This window comes from Rhinopithecus bieti, unplaced genomic scaffold (assembly GCF_001698545.2).
Source record: "Rhinopithecus bieti isolate Rb0 unplaced genomic scaffold, ASM169854v2 scaffold_42410, whole genome shotgun sequence".
In the NCBI taxonomy this organism is placed as follows: Eukaryota; Metazoa; Chordata; class Mammalia; order Primates; family Cercopithecidae; genus Rhinopithecus; species Rhinopithecus bieti.
The window spans coordinates 26,963-38,526 of record NW_016817096.1 but is presented as its reverse complement, the minus strand read 5'-3'; the positions used below and the strand labels follow the sequence as shown (position 1 = coordinate 38,526).

At 37.7% G+C, this 11,564-nt stretch overlaps 1 pseudogene; it reads right to left on the bottom strand.

Moving 5' to 3' along the window:
• LOC108517721 (heterogeneous nuclear ribonucleoprotein H-like) overlaps positions 1-4,873 on the bottom strand; it is a 40,259-nt pseudogene extending 35,386 nt beyond the window's left edge.
• Between the last annotated feature and the right edge of the window lie 6,691 nt (positions 4,874-11,564).

The following is an 11,564-nucleotide window of genomic DNA, read 5'->3' as shown; positions in this document are numbered from 1 at the left end:
TGCCAGGCTGAAGTGCAGTGGCACGATCTCGGCTCACTGCAATCTCTGCCTCCCAGGTTCAAGTGATTCTCCTGCCTCAGTCTCCTGAGTAACTGGAACTACAGGTGTGCACCACCATGCCCGGCTAATTTTTGTATTTTTAGTAGAGATGGGGTTTCACTATGTTGGCCAGGCTGATCTCGAACTCCTGACCTCGTGATCTGCCTGCCTCAGCCTCCCAAATATGTTAAGTAAAATTTTTAATTACATAAGGAATGTTTGTTATTATGATATAATGATAACAAAACAAGTTAAGGCACTAAAAGATAATATTCAGTATGAGGAGTACTATTTATCTAACATTTATTGAGCATGTACTCTGTGTAAAAATCTCCTTTAGGAGGGGAAGAGCAGACACTGGGGTCTATTTGAGGGTGGAGGGTAGGAAAAGGGAGAGTATCAGAAAAAATAACTATTGGGTACTAGGCTTAGTATCTGGATGATAAAATAATCTGTACGACAAACCCCCATGACACAAATGTACCTATATAACAAACATGCACATGTACCCCTGAACCTAAAATACAAGATTTTAAATAAAGAAAAAATATTTTTTAGGCATTATGCATGTATTGATTATTTTAAGATTCATTACAACACTTTAAGGAAGGTATTGTTGTTTATAGATTTATAAATGAATTTATAGATGAAAAACCTGAGGCACATAAAGCTTAAACTTGAGAAAAATATTATAACAGATATATTTAGATGGTGAGTATATACACAGTCTATTCCCTTACCTTCCATTTTTCTATTATTTTCAAATTTTCTAGAATGAATATGCATTCCTTTTATACTGGTAAAAATAGAGTATACTTTTAAAGGCATTTGCATCTTTTATGCTGACAAGGGCACGTTTAACTTCACACATGTTCAAATAGAAACATGTCAGTTTCAGCCATCCAGACGGGCTTTTGAGTAGTCACTACCTGTGTATTTAGTTTTACCCACAGGTCACAGAGACAGAATAGTCAACATAAGAAAAAGCTGTCCTTTTCCTTTATGAAATAATAAGGAAAGAAAGAGGTAAGACCTGATCGATCTCGTAAGAGGAGTGTGCAAACAGTCTCCTGGTGAAACCAACAAGAAAATTGTTGTTAGGTAGAGTTTTTCTTAGAGAAAAGGAAAACAATAGTTTGTTGCAAATCCCAGCTGAAAATATAGGATGTCACAAAGATTTTTTTTTAGACCTTATGTTGATGTCAACTGCAGTGAATATACGCCCCCTTCCATTCTCCAAAGTGAAGGCTTTGAATTCAGAGTCTTTTTTACAACACAGTTAACTCTAGCAAAAGACAAGTGACCACCTAAAAAGGCACACACATAATGTGATAAAACAGCTTAGTTCCATTCATCTGACAAGCAATTATTGAGTGTATAACACATGCACAAGGCGCAGGGAGTGCTAGGAACTAAGAATATAAAGATAAATAAAACATGCTCCTTGGCTTATCAGAGGTTTTAACCTAGTGAGGATACAGACATGCAAGTAGTTCATTTTAGAATGATGGTGTAAGTGTAAGAGAAGCTTTCAAACAGCTGCTCTTTTTGTGACATGCAAGAGAAATGGGATAAACATACACCCTCAAGGGATTACAGTTGCTACTAGATATGAAGACCTCCTTTATGGACTAGCTGTGTGCCTGCTCTGTAAACTCTGTGAAGGCAAGGACTGTGCCTATTTTGCTCTTTATTATATCTGACCTTAAATAGTAGGAATAACAACTTTGCTGCTTCCCTCTCTCATCCTCAGATGTTTCTACTAGAACAAGGGTTGGCAAATTATTGGTCAAATCTGGCTCTATTTTCATATGGTTTACAAGCTAAAAATGGTTTCTACATTTTAAATGGTTATATAAGTACCTATGTGATGCCCTAGACTTTTATCCCACAAAGCCTAAAGTATTTACTATCTGGCCCTTTTACGCTAAAAGTTTGCCAACCTCCGCGTTGGAAATCGGAAAGCAGAGATGGTGAACGGGTGGTGAACAGTTCCACTCCACACTGCCAGTTCTTGCTACATAAAAGGAGTTGAATCTGTAATATATTTAGGGGAAATCTTAACCAACAGTAAGGAGAAATAAAGAGAACGATATTGTCCCAGACAGCCAGTGAGTCTCTTACAAGTCATTGACTCTACATAAAGGCCTTGGTTAGACTGAGCTTTTTAAGTACAAGAAAGGCATGAGTTATTTCTTTTCTGTATCTTTCACACCCAGCATACAGGGTCTGGCACATTTTAGGCACTCAGTAAATCTTTGACAGATTAATGAATAAATGAATGTATGAATCGAAGAGGAGAAAATTACTTTACATTTTAAGTTAGCCTGCACTGAAATTAACTATTCAACTTTATTGATTTTCAAGGATTACAAAATATGATAGCCCTGACGATCTATTCTAACCTGATATTACTAGTTGTGCCAAGTCATAATACCCCCCTCTTCCTTCTCCTCCTCCTGTTCCTCCTCCCTCCACCTCCTCTCTACCTCTCCCTTCAGTTTTACAGGAAGATTGCGGGTGCAGTAGGCTCATGCCTGCAATCCCGCACTTTTGGAGGCCGAGGCAGAGCGGTCACCTGAGGTCAGGAGTTCAAGACCAGCATGGCCAACCATGGGGAAACCCCTTGCTAGTAAAATACAACTTCGCCGAGGCATGGTTGGCATGCGCCCATAATCCAGCTTACCCAGGAGGGCTGAGGCAGAGAGAATGCTGGAACCTGGTGGGCCAGTGCTGGCAGTGAAGCAGTTGTAGCCACTGCACTATTCAGGGTGGGCGACAGAGCAGACTGTGTCTCAAAAATTTAAAAAAAGGAAAGATTTATTTGGCAAGTTTCATGTGGCACAGTATAGCTAGAAGAAAATCACAGTACAATGGAAAGATTAAAATCAAGGCAAATTTCATGTAAACACCAAGCAAAACATTAAAGTATTGGTATTAGATCTCTCTTTTTTTCCATCCCATTAATTAAAAGGCTTAAACGATAAGGTCCTAGGTTATTAAATGACAAACTAGAATTAAAAAACATGCCAAAATTTTTACTTTTATTCCCGACACAGCTCTATCTTTGAGTTTTACAAAAAAAAAAAAAAAAAAAAAAAAAAAAAACGCTGTTTTCAACTGATCCAAACTGTGTTCAATGTAATGTGGTATAAGGGTAACAACTTTATTCAACTGCTGTAACCTAATTACGAATACGTGTACTGCTTCAGTACATTGTACAATATAACTAACTTGAGAAAACGAAAACCTTTTAACAGTTATAGTTTACTCAACTTCACTGTTACATCCTAGAGGAGTACTGTGTTCAAAAACAATGAGCCTTAATTAAGTCTGCAGAACAATCCGGATTTCCACTTAGAGAGTAAGCATAAACCACAAGCTTGTATTTCAAAAACTGGTAAACTGAAGTTTTTTTCTTGAAAAAAGTTGGCCAAGAGTCCGTGATCAGGATCAATTACATTCTCCATCCACCACTCATATCAGACATGCTAGACATCCCTCCCATGCTGCTCACGCCCAGAGATGCATGGCTTCCTCTATTGTAGTAGCTGCTGTTCATTGCTCCTTGGCTACTTACGTAATGTTTGATTGAAAATTACTGGAGTTTTCCTGTAAAACTTGATCGTATCCACTCATGCTGCTCTAGCCACCATAGCTGCCTCCATAACCATCACTAAGCTGTGGGCTGGCTGGACCACTGTAACTGAACTGGTTTGACAAGCCCATAACTCCCATCATTTGGCTACCATAACCACCACCACTTGGTGTATTGTAGAATCCAAAAGAGTCCTACATATCTATGATGCATATTTGCTTTGTCTTTTGACATAGCTGCCACAGCGTCTTCTGAGTTACAAGCTCGACGTTTGCTTCACCAGTTACTCTGCCATCAGGACCAATTACAATGTGTACTCTCCACGATTGAGCAGTGGAAAAAAAATATAAACATCATTCTCAGTAGCTCTGTAAGGTAATCCACACATGTGTACACAGTGTCCCATTGTGCTCTGGAAGGTACAGCCACCGTTCTTATGTCTATGATCAGACATTCCTAAAAAACTATAATTGAAGTTTCTTCCAAATCTATCTGACCCACATTCATAGCCATCATTATAACCATTATAATCATTATAGCCTCCATAGCTTCCACCATAAGCACCACACCCCATCCGCTCAAAGTCAGCTCCTCTGCTAATGCTGTTACACCCTTTGACAGCCCCAGGTCTGTCATAGGGACCTGGCCACTGCATGGCCATAAGCTTTTGTGAGTTCTAACTTCAGCTCTACTGCTCTTAAATATTTTGATATGCATGTGCCTTCTTCTTTCCTTGTGTTTCTCTAGAGTATTTTCAGCTATTTCCTGTGAAGCATACTGCACAAAGGCCTCCCCTGTACTCCTTCCCTGGAAATCCACGATCAGTCTTATGCCATTTGGCATGATTTCCAACCGTGAGAAGAACTGAACAATTTCTTCCTTGCTACATTCAAAGGGGAGTACAAAGCCATCATTGGCTGTGTCAGAACTATCTGGACCACTATGCTTCAGCACCGCATCCATCTCAACGTTGTTTGACTTGAATACTGAAACATATCTGTGTCTTATAATTTCTTTGTCTTTTTTCAAGTCCAATTTGACCTCATACTCTCAAGTTCAGCAAAAGTCTCACCACTTGGTCTGCCTTCTCTGCTGTAGATGAAATGAATACGTGGAGCCCTATTTTAAATTTTGCACTCAGAAAAAAATCCACTGCACTTTATTGGCTGAGCAAGACTAGGGCAATCTCTGGACCTTCATTACGAATCTCTGTCCACCTTTAGTGCCCAACATCATCATCTTACAGGATCTGACACTGAAACAGACTAGACACCCGACTTTGACGTGGCTGAGCAGAAAATCTTCTTTTTTTTTTTTTCTACATGTACATTTCTGTTGCTTCCATGGTAACCCAACTTCCGTCTATTGTTTGTTTCATTTGCCTTTAATAGAAACGGCTTTAGTTCATGTGTTTCTTTAATTGTAATTTATTTTAGATTCCGGGAGACATGTGCAGAACGTGCAGGTTTGTTACATAGGTAAATGTGTGCCATGGTGGTTTGCTGCACAGGCTAACAGCAGACCTCTCAGTAGAAAACCTACAAGCCAGGAGAGAGTGGGCACCAACATTCAACGTTCTTAAAGAAAATAATTTTTAACCTATGTGGTTTTAATTCTGATGTTCTCAACTTGTGTTTTAGCTTTGGAATACTTATTTCAGCATCTATGATGTTCTTTTATTATGTATATTTAAAACCCAAGAAAGACAATTTAAAAACTAAATGAGTGAGAATATATCACCTATTCTTTTAGACCCTGTTGAAATGTTATGTCTTGTAGGATCTGGATGTGATGTGAATGCACATTTTGTTGGTTTTAAATTGACAAAAAATTGCTCATTATTTTTAAGAAGTCAAGCAATTCACAAGTAAAGGTAACAGTTAAAATGCCCTTTGACTCTCTTGGATTATCAACCCCAAACTCTCCTCCCTTATTTACGAAGGAAACATTTTTGCTAATCAGGCATACCTTGTAAAATTTTGTAGACATTTACACACACACATATACACATAAAGGGTGTTTTATCTTTTATTTCGAATAAGTGACATAAAAAGTCATAGTCCATGTATATTTTCAACCTACTTCTTTTCCACGAACCTTTTTCCACATTAATACTTCATCTCGGCTGGGCACAGTGGCTCATGCTTGTAGTCCCAGCACTTTGGGTGGTCGAGGTGGGTGGATCACCTGAGGTAAGGAGATAAGAGACCAGTCTGGCCAACGTGGTGAAACCCCGTCTTTCCTAAAAATATAAAAATTCGCTGGGAGTGGTGGCACTTGCCTGTAATCCCAGCTACTCAGGAGGCTGAGGCAGGAGAATCGCTTAAACCCGGGAGGCAGATGTTGCAGTGAACCGAGATCCTGCCACTACACTCCAGCCTGGGCAACAAGAGCTAGACTCCATCTCAAAAAAAAGAAAAAAAAACTTCATCTTATTGACTATTTTCATACAATTAAATAGTATATGTATAGTATAACTAATTTTATTTTTTGAGTTCATCTTTACAAATGAATGATCATGTTATTTAAAGCACTGTAGACATTCATGTGGATTTCTTCATATTCCCCTAGTATCTAGCCATTGATTTCATCTTTTCCCATTTTTCCCTTTTATTCCTTTAATCATGTCAGTCCTGCAGGTAGGAGACTTTCTAGCATAGCATCAATTTTCTTGGAATGGAGTGCCTCATATATCTATAAAATGAAAACTTTTTCTTTCCCAAGAATATCTTTAAGGTGTCCTCACTTTGCAGGTAAGGTTTTGATTCTTTCTCAAACCGTTTTCTAGGCCTGCACTATATTCTTTTCAACTGTGTGACAATTCATCTAATTTGGGACTGTCGATCTATCCTTTTTGTTTTCCCAAATTAAGTAAACAGTAAATAGAAGCAGAGGTAAATTCAAACCTAGGACTGCTTTTAGGCTGTCCGCATGATATAAACAGCTAGATGGAAACGGTAAACCTTTCAGCCCCCAGCTGAGAGTAGTGGCTCAGAGAGTAATATATTAAGTGAACTAATAGAAGGCATAACTAAATGCTGTGGATATGCAGAGAAGATCTTAATTCTGCTTGGGGTACTCAGAGAATGCTTTAGAGAAGTGACAATTTAGCTGAGCCTTTAAGGAAGAGTTTTCCAACAGGGCCAGAGGAAAAGGGTATTCCAGGGAGAGGAGAGAATGTTTAACAAGGGTACAGTGGGATGAAAGTTTATGTTATGTTCACAAAAGAGCAAGTAATTCAGGCTCTGTGAATAGGGAGTGTATGTTGGGGCCAAGTTGACAGGGACTAAGTGATAATTAGGGTCAGATGTTGACGAATGTAGACCTTATCCTGATAGTGATGGAAAGCCATGGGAGCATTTTATGCAAGGGCTTGAAAAGACGAAGTTTGTGGTTTAGAACAGGGGTCAGGAAACATTGTTTTCTGTAAAGAGCCAGATAGTAAACATTTTAGGATTTGTAGGCTGCATATAGTCTTCAGTGCATATGCCTCATTTTCTTCTTTGCTTCACTTCCTCCTCCACCTTTGCCTTCTCCTCTTCCTCCTTTCTGTTCTCCTCCTCCTTCTTCCTTTACAACCCTTTAAATAGAGAGAAACTAATCTTATCTCAAGGGCCATATGAAAACAGGAAAAGGGCTGGATTTTGACACTGGGCTGTAGTTTGAGGGCCTCCACTTTAGAAGATAGTGGTTCAAAAGTTTGAAGTAATTGTAGACATTGTTCGATTTCTGTCTCTTTGGACCTTTAGGGCTTGGAGTGGGGACTAGTGTGATTCTAGATCTGCCTGGCAATGCTTTCCCTGCATAAGCCTGGACAGAGTGTAGGTTAGGGCACTGCATCCTTCTTTGGGGAGATGGGTAACTGAGATAACTCTTACAGCAAAGGCAGCATCCTTAAGGTTTGAAGCCAACTCCAGACTCAATACAAAGGTAGGCTAAGACTGCATGAAATGGTTTCAAGACTGCAGAAGGAAAAAAAAAATGAGGCTGCAGGCTTGGGCTTACGGGAACTCCATGAGTTAATGAAGCTTTTTATATGAATCCCATGGCCTAGTTGTGGGCAAGCTGGAAGCAGTTAACAGGATAGTTGCAAACAGTTACAGACGGTTCATGTCCAGTTGCCTAGAATCACATACAAAACCATGCTTAAGAAGTCTTTTAAAACTTTTTTTTTTTTTAATTTTAATTTTAGGTTTGCAGGTAAATGTGAAGGTTTGTTACATAGATAAACACGTCACGAGGATTTGTTGTACATATTATTACATCACCCAGGTAGTAAGCTCAGTACCCAATAGTTATCTTTGCTGCTCCTTTCCCTCCTCCCACCCTCCTCCCTCAAGTAGACACCAGTGTCTGTTGTTTCCTTCTCTATGTTCCTAAGTTCTTATCATTTAGCTCCCCACTTATAATTGAGAACACACAGTATCTGGTTTTCTGTTCCTACATTAGTTATCTTAGAATGATAGCCTCCCGCTCCATCCGTGTTCCTGCAAAAGACATGATCTTATTCATTTTTATGGCTGCATACTATTCCATGATACATACATACATATATATATATATGTATGTTTTCTTTGTCCAGTTTGTCATTGATGGGCATTTAAGTTGATCCCATGTCTTTGCTATTGTGAACAGTGCTCCAATGAACATTCACATGCATGTGTCTTTACGTAGAATGATTTATATTTATCTGGGTATGTAACCAGTAATGGGATTTCTGGGTCAAGTGGTAGTTCTGGCTTTAGCTCTTTGAGGAATCACCCTACTGACTTCCACAATGGTTGAACTCATTTACAGTCCCACCAATAGTGTATAAGGGTTCCCTTTTCTCTGAGACCTTGCCAGCATCTGTTTTTTTTTGACTTTTTAACAGTAGCCATTCTGACTGGTGTGAGATGGTATCTCATTGTGGTTTTGATTTGCATTTCTATAACGATCAGTGATATTGAGCTTTTTTCACAGACTTGTTGGCTGCATGTATGTCTTCTTTATAAAAGTGTCTGTTCATGTCCTTTGCCCACTTTTAATGGGGTTGTTTTCTCTTATAAACTTGTTTAAATTTCTTGTAGACGCTGGATGTAATTAGACCTTTGTCAGATGCATAGTTTTAAAATATTTTCTCCCATTCTGTAGATTGTCAGTTTACTCTGTTTATAGTTTCTTTTGCTGTGCAGAATCACTTAAGTTTTATTATTTTATTTGTCAATTTTTGCTTTTGTTGTGATTGCTTTTGGTGTCTTTGTCATGAAATATTTGCCCATTCCTAGGACCAACATGGTATTACCTAGGTTGTCTTCCAGGGTTTTTATAATTTTGGGTTTTACATTTTAGTATTTAATCTGTTTTGAGTTGATTTTTGTATTTGGTGTAAGGAAGGGGTCCAGCTTCAGTCTTCTGCATATGGCTAGCTAGTTATTCCAGCACCATTTATTACACAGGGAGTCTTTTCATCACTGCTTGTTTTTGTCAGTTTTGTCAAAGATCAGATGGCTGTAGATGTGTCGCCTTATTTCTGGGCTCTCTATTCTGTTCCATTAGTCTATGTGCCTGTTTTTGTACCAGTATCATGCTGTTTTGGTCACAGTAGCCCTTATCCCCAGGAAACATATATCTTTTAAGGTTCCATTGCCAAATTAAACATTTACCATTTACCTTTCATACTTCCTCCTCTGAACTTAAATTTCTCGACTAGTCTTGCGCTATGAATTTTGAGGTTTCATATGCAATTGATTGCACTATCAGTTTCTGGGCGTTTTCGAGAACTCAGAAACCATGACAAATTCTCTGAGGGGAAAAATGCAAGCTTATAAATTCATGAATTAAGCAATTTAGTCCCTTTTACGACAAAGAGACCTTTGGTTTTCATGCATGATGTGATAGAAAAGATAACAGAATAATGTCATTCAATGTTAATCAGCACATTTCATTTTACCCTAATTGTGTGCAAATGAAAAGGGCCTCTCAACATTCCAAAGGGCTTTTCACTACTCATTAACCACATATAAATGCATGGACAGTGGTTTGCCCCAGAAAATTGCCTTGAAGGTGACTTGAATGTATAGCTTCTGATTAAAGGGCAGACCTTTTCTCCTGACCTCATCAATTCTTTGGCTCTCTGTTGTTAGAACTGCTAATAATTATGGAATTTATTACAAGCTATGATGAGGTTTAGATCATAGTCTGAGCACCAGGGTCAAAGTAAAAAGAGTACTGCCATGTGGTTCAGTGTGTGTGACCTCAAACCACATTTAAGTGGTATAGCCCTAGCCCTTCAGAGATCAGATTACGGAGAGCTCTGCTTTGTCCCCACGCATGCGCCCTTTACTTCAGCTTCATCAAACTAATGGGAGCCCTCAGATGTTTTAGCTTTTTATTTTTTGTTTTGCCTCTAATCATTGTGTCTTCTCTCATTCTGAAATATTTTTTTTCTTAAAATTTATATGAACAATTTTTGGGTATTCTTATAGTTTTTAAAATCTATATTGATATTTAAAAGTAAATTACATATATGATACATAGAAAATGTGTATTATTTGTGTAATATGTTTAAACAACACAGAAATATACAGAGCCAAAGGTGAAATCGCCTCTTTATCAATGCTACTCTGTCTCATACATAATTTTTTTTGAGATCTTTTGTTATTTTATAGTACTATGTAGCACATTTTAAAAAATGCGTAAGTACTAAAAATAAATATGTATCTATAATTTTTGGATTTTCTTTGCGGTCTAACCTTCTAGGTTTGCACTCCTAAATATATACTTTAGTTTAAACAGATTTTGCACTTTATTTAAATAGAATAGTGTATAATGTGTCTTACTTTATTCGCCCTCCATTTGGTTTGTGAAATGATTCATTAATGTTTATATGTGGCTATAGATTGTGGAGTATTCCACTGTGTGCATAAAGAAAAAAAAGGAAAGGAGAGTAGGAGAGGGAAAAGGAAGAAGGGCAAGGGAAGGAAAGGATGCAATTAATATTTGAATATTGATTGTTTCCCACAAATTTGCTACACTCTCATTAATCCTAATGATTTATCTGTAGATTTGTTAGGATTCTCTAAACACAAAAATGTTACACATTTTTTTCCTACACTCTTCATTCCTCATTTCCTTTTGATTTCTGAACTGGATAGAACATCTAATATAATGTTGAGTATAGCTGATAAAACCAGGCATCTTTGTCTTAATCCTGTTCTCAAAGGGGAAGCAGTTCAACCTTTCACGGATAAGTGTGTATTGACTTTGATTGTTTGCACATCCCTTTGTCAGACTATGAGGATTTTTCTTATACTCTCAATTTCTTAAAATAGTTACTGTTTTTTAAAATAACAAATTGATGTTGAATTCTACCAAATGTTAAAAGGCCATTCAAATCATGTTTTTTAAATCTGTTTATCTGTTAATATTTCGATTTACATTATTTGAGCCTCTAATGATAGAACAACTGTGCATTTATGTGATAAAGTCAATTTAGCTACAATGTATTTTCCTTTGAATATATTGCTTTATTCACTTTGGTAATACTTTGCTTATGATTTTTATTTTGTGTTGCGTGAAACTGAAAATGGATCCTCCTACCTCAGCCTCCCGATTAGCTGAGATTACAGGGGTGTGCCACAACAACTGGCCAGTTTTTAAATTTTTTGTACAGAAGTGGTTTCACTATGTTGCGCAGGCTGGTCTCAAATTCCTGACCTCAAGTGATCTCACCTTGGCCTCCCAAAGTGCTGGGATTACAGGCATGAGTCACCATGCCCAGAGTGATCCTTAATTTAATTTTGTATTTTACTTATTGCTGCTGTTAACTTTATTATTATATTTTTATGTCTACATTCTTTGAGCTTATTTTGCTGTTCTTTTTCTTATACACTGTTTCCCAAAGTAGAGGTACCATTTTAAATTTCAACTAACAATGCACAATGTT